The sequence below is a fragment of the Orbicella faveolata genome, unplaced genomic scaffold (genome assembly GCF_042242905.1).
Source record: "Orbicella faveolata isolate gen_17 unplaced genomic scaffold, um_ofav_v1 contig_34, whole genome shotgun sequence".
Taxonomy (NCBI): Eukaryota; Metazoa; Cnidaria; class Anthozoa; order Scleractinia; family Merulinidae; genus Orbicella; species Orbicella faveolata.
This window is the reverse complement of record NW_028301563.1, coordinates 14,095,001-14,105,000: the sequence shown is the minus strand read 5'-3', so window position 1 is coordinate 14,105,000 and position 10,000 is coordinate 14,095,001.

Sequence of the window (10,000 nt, the reverse complement as noted above, 5' to 3'; positions counted from 1 at the left end):
GTCATACACAGCCCTAGTCATACAAAGTCATACACAGCCCTAGTCATACAAAGTCATACACAGCCCTAGTCATACAAAGTCATACACAGCCCTAGTCATACAAAGTCATACACAGCCCTAGTCATACAAAGTCATACACAGCCCTAGTCGTACAAAGTCATACACAGCCCTAGTCATACAAAGTCATACACAGCCCTAGTCATACAAAGTCATACACAGCCCAAGTCATACAAAGTCATACACAGCCCTAGTCGTACAAAGTCATACACAGCCCTAGTCATACATAGTCATACACAGCCCTAGTCATACAAAGTCATACACAGCCCAAGTCATACAAAGTCATACACAGCCCTAGTCATACATAGTCATACACAGCCCTAGTCATACAAAGTCATACACAGTCCTAGTCATACAAAGTCATACACAGCCCTAGTCATACAAAGTCATACACAGCCCTAGTCATACATAGTCATACACAGCCCAAGTCATACAAAGTCATACACAGCCCTAGTCATACATAGTCATACACAGCCCTAGTCATACAAAGTCATACACAGCCCTAGTCATACAAAGTCATACACAGCCCAAGTCATACAAAGTCATACACAGCCCTAGTCGTACAAAGTCATACACAGCCCTAGTCATACATAGTCATACACAGCCCAAGTCATACAAAGTCATACACAGCCCTAGTCATACAAAGTCATACACAGCCCTAGTCATACAAAGTCATACACAGCCCAAGTCATACAAAGTCATACACAGCCCTAGTCGTACAAAGTCATACACAGCCCTAGTCATACATAGTCATACACAGCCCTAGTCATACAAAGTCATACACAGCCCTAGTCATACAAAGTCATACACAGCCCTAGTCATACAAAGTCATACACAGCCCAAGTCATACAAAGTCATACACAGCCCTAGTCGTACAAAGTCATACACAGCCCTAGTCATACATAGTCATACACAGCCCTAGTCATACAAAGTCATACACAGCCCTAGTCATACAAAGTCATACACAGCCCTAGTCGTACAAAGTCATACACAGCCCTAGTCATACAAAGTCATACACAGCCCTAGTCATACAAAGTCATACACAGCCCTAGTCATACAAAGTCATACACAGCCCTAGTCGTACAAAGTCATACACAGCCCTAGTCATACAAAGTCATACACAGCCCTAGTCATACAAAGTCATACACAGCCCAAGTCATACAAAGTCATACACAGCCCTAGTCGTACAAAGTCATACACAGCCCTAGTCATACAAAGTCATACACAGCCCTAGTCATACAAAGGCCTAATCTGGGACCTTAAGTCGCTGTAACTTAAGGCGACTTTAGGCGACTTAAGCAAAATTGGCAGAAAAAAAATTGCGACTTTAGGCGATTTAAGGCAATTTTAGGTGACTTAAGGCGACTTAAGGCGACTTAAGGTGACTTAAGGCGATTTAAGGCGACTTAAGGTGACCTGGGGAGACTTTATTTCACTCGAGTGCTATAAATTCAAACTTAGCAACACTCTCTCCATATATCTCTTGCATTAAACCAATATTGTACCAATACTGGTACATAATTTTTGGGAGGCGCGGTGGCCTCATGGTTAGTGCGCTCGTCTCCGGATCAAGTGGTCCAGGTTCGAGCCCTGGCCGGGGACATTGTGTTGTGTTCTTGGGCAAGACACTTTACTCTCACAGTGCCTCTCTCCACCCAGGTGTATAAATGGGTACCGGCAAACTTAATGCTGGGGGTAACCCTGTGATGGACTAGCATCCCATCCAGGGGGGAGTAGAAATACTCCTAGTCGCTTCATGCTACAGAAACCAGGATAAGCTCCAGCCTGATGGGCCACTTGGCTCATAAGCAGACTTTATCTTTACCTACTGGTACATAATTAAGTAACCACAGTCTCAAATATCCAGGGCTGGGTTGTTCAAAGCCTGATTAAACTAACCCAGCATTGGAGGGAATTTTGATTACTTTCATTTTTTGTAACTTTTCGGTCCGGTTTTCTGTTTATGTTGTTTGCCTTTCAGTTTTGAGTTTGATTCATTTTAAAACTACACAACCATAAGCAGTGAAAGATATTTCTCTTCAAAAAAAATATATTACCTGGGTTAGCGCTAACCGGCTTTTGAACAACCCGGACCAGATTTCAAACCATTGAGAAAAATACTATTAAAGAAAGGATTACGACAACACTGAACAGTTACTACTATAAGAATAATAATAACAAGAGACACTGTATCAATCAGCTAACTCAAGAAAGACGGGACAACAGAAGTCCGGCAAGAAAACACAAGCACAGGCTTTATTTCAAGTGAAGTCCACATGGAACTGACGCCATCTAACATACGGGAACTAAATGACGTAACGATGTAACGATATGTCACGCAACATGTCACATCTCCCCCAATATAGAAAAAGCAAGTAAAAATGAAATATGAAATAAAATAAAATAAGAAAATAATGACCATGCAAATCTAGCATAATAAATGTTCATTGGCAAGTGTTCAATGTCTATAACCCCTTCAAAGTCCAATGATCATGGGCCTCGCCTTGTAGCCACACAGCAAGTTCTATTAAGTCTCTTTAGTATTCAAATGTCAATGTTCAATAATAGTGAACCATAACAAGTGTTCAACAAACTAATCAAACATGCGATGCTAAAGTTAGGTTCAGTGTTCAGTACTCAAGGTTCAGTAACTGAGGCCAAGAAGCATGACAGTCAAGTATTGTAATCTGCGAGATAGGATGGTCTTTTTACAATCCGTCCTGAGCGGGTCCTTGTTATCACACCACAGTCCGACTCAGCTATCTCTCGGTTGAGTTCAACAAGGGAAGTACCGGTATCCAGGGTGCTGCTTGACTCTCCTTGACAAGTTGAGTCACCGGTTGTGTCAGGAGTGTTTGAGACTTGTGGTGGTAAATTAGTAGTAACCTCAGGAGGCAGCTCATTGGTTCTCTTCAGATGAACTCTGTTTCGTCTGTAAGACGTCCCATCTCCTGTCTCCACTTCATATGACCTCTCATCGAGCCTTTCCACGACAACTCCCTTCTTCCACTCCTTTTTTCCCAGTACAAACGGCTTCATTCGCACAGTGTCACCCTCGCTCAGAGGGGGTAGATCTCGGGCGTTGGTGTTGTAATACCGGGCTTGCCTTTGCTGGACTTCCTTCAATTTCTCTCTCTCGTGAGCCGAGTTGAGTGTCCTTGACTCCAACAGGGTGCTAGTTGTAGGCAGTAGAGTTCTTGTTCTTCTATTCATGAGCCTCTGGACTGGACTGCTTCCAATGGCTTGTGATGGGGTGTTGCGTTCAGCAAGGAGCCCCAAGTAGAAATCGTCTCCAGCTTTGGCAGTCTTGCGAAGCAGTCGTTTGGCAGATTTGACAGCTGCCTCTACCTTGCCATTGGCTTTGCTGTTGTAGGGGGATGTAACACTATGCTCAATGTCCCAGGTCTTTGTCATTCTCTTGAATTCTGCAGCTGTAAAGTGAGCGCCATTGTCACTTACAAGCTGACATGGACTGCCATGTCTGGCAAAATGAGCCTTGAGTTTCTTCACCACAGTCTCAGCATCTACACGGTGCAGCTTGTCCAGTTCCCAATTGCCACTATAGTAATCCACTGTCACCAGGTAGTCTGTCTGGTTCAGGGAGAATAGATCAACAGCTACTTTCTCTCACGGCCTCTGTGGCACTTCATGGGACATGAGGGTCTCTTTGCCATGCGAGATTTCAAACAGCCTACCGGGCTCGCAGGTTGAAATCCAGTGTCTGAGTTCAGAGTTCATGCCAGGCCAATACACACTTTCCCGTGCCCTCCTGAGACAGCCTTCAACACCAGCATGGGATGCATGTATGTCTCTCTTTACTTCGGCCCTAAGTCCCTGGGGTACAACAAGGCGCTCACCTTTGAAAACGAGCCCATCATAAATGTTAAGCTCATCTCTCATGCTGTAGTAGGGGACCAGTTGGGAAGGAACGTTGGACTTGTCCTCAGGCCAGCCTTTCAGTATGGTGCTCTTCAGGGTTTGTAAGGTGTCGTCTTGTTCAGTCTCCACTCGAAACTTCTGTAACTTCCCTTGTCCAATGGGCAGGAATTGGACGGCATTGACAACTTCAAATTCATTGCAGGTTTCTTGGCCATCAGCTGGTAGGTATGATCGGCTCATCATGTCTGCCAAGTGCTGTGTGTGACCCGGAGAATACTGCACTTCTATGTCATAGGCCAGACTTCTGAGCAACATGCCTTGTAGACGTTTCGGTGCCCTGTCAAGCGGTTTTTTGGTGATGGCTTCAAGTGGCTTGTGGTCCGATCTGACAACTACCCGGCGACCAAAGGCAAAGTGGTGCCACTTCTCCAGTGCAAAGACAATAGCAAGCATCTCCTTTTCTATGGTGGCATAACGGGTCTCAGGATCTGTAAGTGCTCTGCTAGCGTATGCCAGTGGTCGACCTTCTTGCATAAGTGCGGCACCAATTCCCAGGCTGCTGGCATCACACTGTATAACAAGCTCTTTGTCAGGACTGTAGTAGGCAAGGATTGGAGCCTGGGTGACTAGTTGCTTCACTTCATTGAAAGCTTTGTCTTCAGCATCGCCCCAGTACCATTCGACTCCCTTTTGTGTAAGTCTTCTGAGTGGTTCCATTACTTGGGAAAGCTTTGGAAGGAATTTTGCAAGATAATTAACAGTTCCGTTAAGTCTTTCAATGTCCTCCTTGGTCTTTGGTGTTTGCAGCTTTAGGATAGCTTCTACCTTACTTGGATCTGGTTTCAGACCCTCTGTAGTGAGTTGGTGCCCCATGAAATCCAGTTGTTTCACTCTCAGGGTCACTTTCTCCTTGTTGAGGCGGATGGATTTCTCTTCGCAGCGCTGGAAGAGTGATGTGAAGTTTCTGTCATGGTCCTGCGTGGCATCCTCAATGGTGTCTCCAACACCATAGATCAATATGTCATCAGCTATACAGGCAACACCCACCAGTCCTTCCAGGGCTTGATGGAGTCGTTTTTGGAAGATCTCAGAGCTAACAGAGAGTCCAAAGGGAAGACGTCTCCACCTGTACCTCCCGAATGGGGTAGAGAAAGTGGTAAGCAGACTGGACTCTTCTTCCAAGGTACAGTGCCAATAACCATGACTCAGATCAACTTTGCTGAAAACTTTCGCCTTTGCAAGGTCAGGGAGGATGTCATCCAGTACAGGAAGCTGGTAGTGTTCCCGCTTTAACGCGAGGTTAAGGGATCGTGGATCTATGCAGATCCGAAGACTTCCATCCTTTTTGGTTGCAATTGCCATCTGATTTACCCAGTCGGTGGGTTCATCTACGGGAGCGAGAACTCCTACCCCGACCAGTCTGTCAAGCTCCTGCTTAACCTGGTCTCGCAGCTCAACAGGCAGCCTTTTCGGTGGACGAAGTACCGGCTCTGCATCGGGCTTGATGGTCAGACGTACAGAGCCAGATAAGGTGCCAATGTCGCCATTGAATACATCAGGAAAAGCTTTTAAGACGTCTTGCTGGCCTTCAACTACTCCATTAACACTTTCAAACTTATCATAGTTGACTGTGATCAGCTTCATCTTCTCAGCTGCCTTGCGACTCAGCAGTGGGGTTAGTTCAGCTTCAACAACAACAAACTTCACCATGTACTTCTTGGAGGTTTTGGGGTTCTCTAGGAGGAGTTTACAGGTACCAAGTGCTTTCATTTGTGCTTTGTTCCACATTTCGAGGGAAATGTTGGATGGCTGAATTTCACTGTTGCCTATGCAATTTCTGGGAATGATGCTGACAGTAGCTCCACAGTCTATTTGCAGTTTGACTGGGCTGGAGTTAATGTTCATTTCACAATAGATTGGCTTATCCTTCCTAGATGCAACACCATTGACAAAAGCATTAAGGGTCTTTACAGAGGCCACATCCGAGTCGGAGTCAGAGGAGTCACAGGCCTGATTCACTAGGTGCACCTTTCCTTTCGTCTCACAGACTACAGAGCCCTTCCAGTGATTCATTTTCCCACATGCATTGCACCGTTTACCCCATGCAGGACACAATTCTTTTTTCAGAACATGAGTCTGCAAGCAGAATTTGCACTTGAGCTTTCGTGACTGCGTGGTTTTCCTGTCAGATGATGGTTCAGGGGGGTCACTCCGTTTGCCATTCGCTCTACGTGATTGGTTTACCCAGTGGACTTCCTCAACTTTTTCACTCGCACCAATTGCCTGCAGTTGAGTTGTGGCACTTTCAGATGTGCGGCAAATATCAATACATCTCGTTAAATCCAGCTTTCGTTCTTGAAGGAGCCTTTTTCTGGCATCGCCATTTATGATGCCGAGAACAATACGGTCTCGAAGAAGAGAATCAGTCATTCGAGGGCAAGTGCAAAAGTTACATGTTTCAGCCATGTTTCGTAGTGCGATCAGGTATGCATCGAAGCTTTCGCCGACTTCTTGATTTCTTTGGTTGAACTTGAAGCGTTCATACGTCTCGTTGACTTCACCCGTGAAGTACTCGTCAAACTTGGCTATTATGGTGTCGACCTTTTCGGGGTCTTCGCCGGTGTTGTACCGAAAGGCGTTGAAGATCTCCAATGCACCTTGACCGATGGTACAGAGAAAAAGGGCTTTTTGATATTGAGCATCTTGGCTGGTAATCTTCGCTACAACCGCGTAGTTAATCCAGGTTTGTTTCCATAATTTCCACTTTTTCGGCGAACAGTCCGCAAGGTTGAGTGGAGCAGGAGGTTTTACATGTGGTAATGGCGGGCGATTCGGTTGAGCAGCGCTCAAGGTTTGTGCAGAAACGGCGTCAGCTTCAACTCCGGTTGCAGGCATGACTTGCAGCGGTTCTGAGCAGATTCTCAACCGCTGCCACCATGTATCAATCAGCTAACTCAAGAAAGACGGGACAACAGAAGTCCGGCAAGAAAACACAAGCACAGGCTTTTTTTCAAGTGAAGTCCACATGGAACTGACGCCATCTAACATACGGGAACTAAATGACGTAACGATGTAACGATATGTCACGCAACATGTCAAAGACACCAGCAAGGTAGCATGAATATTAGTGAAGATATCACAATAAAAAAATCAAACAAAACTAATAAAAATATATTTACAGTCACAAAAAATTTAAATTTAAGATATCTTGATTTAATTTGAAGTGTTTGTATATTTTCCATCAATTATTCAAACAACAGGGAAATTTAAATTAATTTAGCTCCTTTACATGCATTTATTTTACAATGCTTCCCGAATTATAAAAATGGTTATCTTGGTAGACTTATCTGCCATTTTTGGCATCTCCACTGTCAATTTCAGTCCTTTTCAGGGACCCAATCGATCTGATGCTCTCCTGCCTCAGTCAGACAAAATATTCCAATACCATAATGAGTAGCGTATGCTAAGTTCCTTCGTAAGAACACGTCCTGTCAAATTTCACCAACTATCTGTCAGGTTCCAGAAAACTTTGATGACCCTGGCAGTTTATACAGTGAATCGATTCTTTTTAGAAGGTTTTGTTGATCAGACCACCAGGAAATACACCTTCCAAACTTTCACTAGTTTCCACCGGAAAAATTACAAATGCCCAGAACGACATTTTCACAACGAAATACTAGAAATTGATACATCGATACCAGACACACTGTTCTCCGCCATTTTGATTCTCACAGTAACCCTTGCACCGCTAACTGGTTTCCATGCTTCAAAGAGACAAGATATCTGTGCCACGAAAACTCGAGTTCTCTTGCTAAGTGTTCGGGTGATTTCAAATCACCCGATAATAAATTACTGTCTTCAAATATTTCGGAGAGTATTAGTTTGGCGTTTAGTTTTTTTTTTTTTTTTCTTGTCTTTTGTAAACGCCTGTCGGAGTAATCATACTCGTGTGAGCGCGAGTCGGTCGCGTGAGCTCGCGTACTTAGTCACGGGGCCAAACTAAGTCACGTGTTCCAAACATACCCCTGGCGGCCATGTCTACTGAGAGTTGATCACAGAGAATTTTCTGTACCATAGCTTTCGATAGTAACAGTAGCGCAGTCCACGTAAAGTGTATAAGATTATGTGAATACCTGGCTTCATCATGTGTACGAAAAGGATAGATAAACATTATGCTGTAAGTTGGTTCGTCCAATTACGAAATTCAAACGTTTACAGTTGGTCGAATGTGGAAGTAAAATGCAAACAATGATTTTTGCTGGAGAAATGGCCCACTTTTGTCACTCTTTTACACTGGGTAAGTAAAGTATTTAAAGTGTAAACTCAATTCGGTTCAATTGACTTTGGATGACCATATTTTTACTGCTCAGTGTAAAAGTGACTAGAAAGAATTGAGCCTTAACCCAGAAATCTTTGTGTTTTTTTTCTTTTCATCTAGAGGATCTGGAACACCTCTCACTGTTGTTGTTTATTAATTATACACTGTAGGTCTTCGGAAGATTTGATTCAGAAATATCGTACAAAAATTGATAAGCTTAAATGAAGTTATTGCAGTATAGTCATTTGTTATATCCTTCCACATTTAATATATTTCCTGATGACAGCACAGAGTGTCATCTTAATTATTAACTCTTTTACAATGAAATACAAGAAAAAAAAAAAAAGAAAACTTAATAGAAATAAAAAGCCATCTGTGAGAGAGTATACATCAGATTGTCATTCCTATTTAAGTATTGTCCACATGTAGAAATTATTCCTGCTAACATGGGGGCTAGAGAGGTGCAAGACTATAATAATATTAGGTTTTTTTATGTATAAGGGAGGCACGGCCTTGTTATTGTCGGGTCCTCAGCTTCTTAAAGGACCCTAGTCAGCCTCTGCTATTTTCGATGCCATCAAAATTATTGATATTGCATGGTGAGGCAAAGTCTTGTTGCTTTACTGTAAGTTTTGTTCCTGAAAGTATGTCCCTTTATCTTTAGTAGCTTCACAGTGATTTTCTTTGCTTTGACATGCTCCGAATAAAGCATAAAAGCCAACCTCTTGTATGTAAACAAAAACAAAGGTGTGGCTGACTAGGGCCCTTTAAGAGGGGTTTAGATGGTTCCAATGCATTGGAAACGAGTGTTTAAGTGCCACTGAAACGAAATTCTCTCTTGTTTTCACCCCCGGGGGGGGGGGGGGACTCCCATATGGAGTGGACGGGGATGCTCGTTGGAAATTTTGAATTTAACCCCTAAAAGAGACCAATCTGGGCGTGGCCGAAGCTTATGCAGACCCCTAAAAGAAACCAGTTTATAAAACAGACAAATAAAAAGTACAGTGACATTTAATGATGGCGAATTTGTTTATATGAATTGAGTAAATATAAAGAATCAAAATTCTTTCTGTTTTGTTATTTCTTCGTGTGCAACCCTTAACGAGACCTTGACGGCTAAAAATAATGACATTTTGCCCAGAACACCCTAAGCGAGACCAAAATCCGAAATTTACACCCCTAAGCGAGACGACGAGCATCCCCGTCCATTCCATATGGGAGTCCACCCCCCCCCCCCCCCGGGGTTTTCACTTGATTTATTCAAGTTTATTCTTCATATTGTCGATACCTGCTAGTTTTCTACCTTGTAATTTCTGTCCAGTCTTGACAGGAAATACATATCATGAACGTTGGAGGGCGCCAAAGAGTGTAGATTCACCAAAATAAATGCTACAGATTAGAACAGTACTCGATTGCAGATTTCGAAGACGAGTGTGGCAACTTTTATATCACGTCCTAAAGCCTAAACACGATAATTCGTCGTCTGTTTTCAGCCTGGTTCTGAGATTTGGATTCTCACGTTTATCTAAGGTCCATTACACAAGGTTCGAATATATCCTCGGCAACTTTACTGCAGTAAAAGCCGTAGGCGCATCAGCCATCCGCACAATCACGAAGTTATTAACGGTCCACAAGCTTTGAGTGGAGTACTTCTTTGTACACAGAGGGCATCTTTTTATGATACTAATAAGTGAGAGTTCTTGTGGTAGACAAAATGTATCTTTGAAAATTGTGATCCGCAGCAGG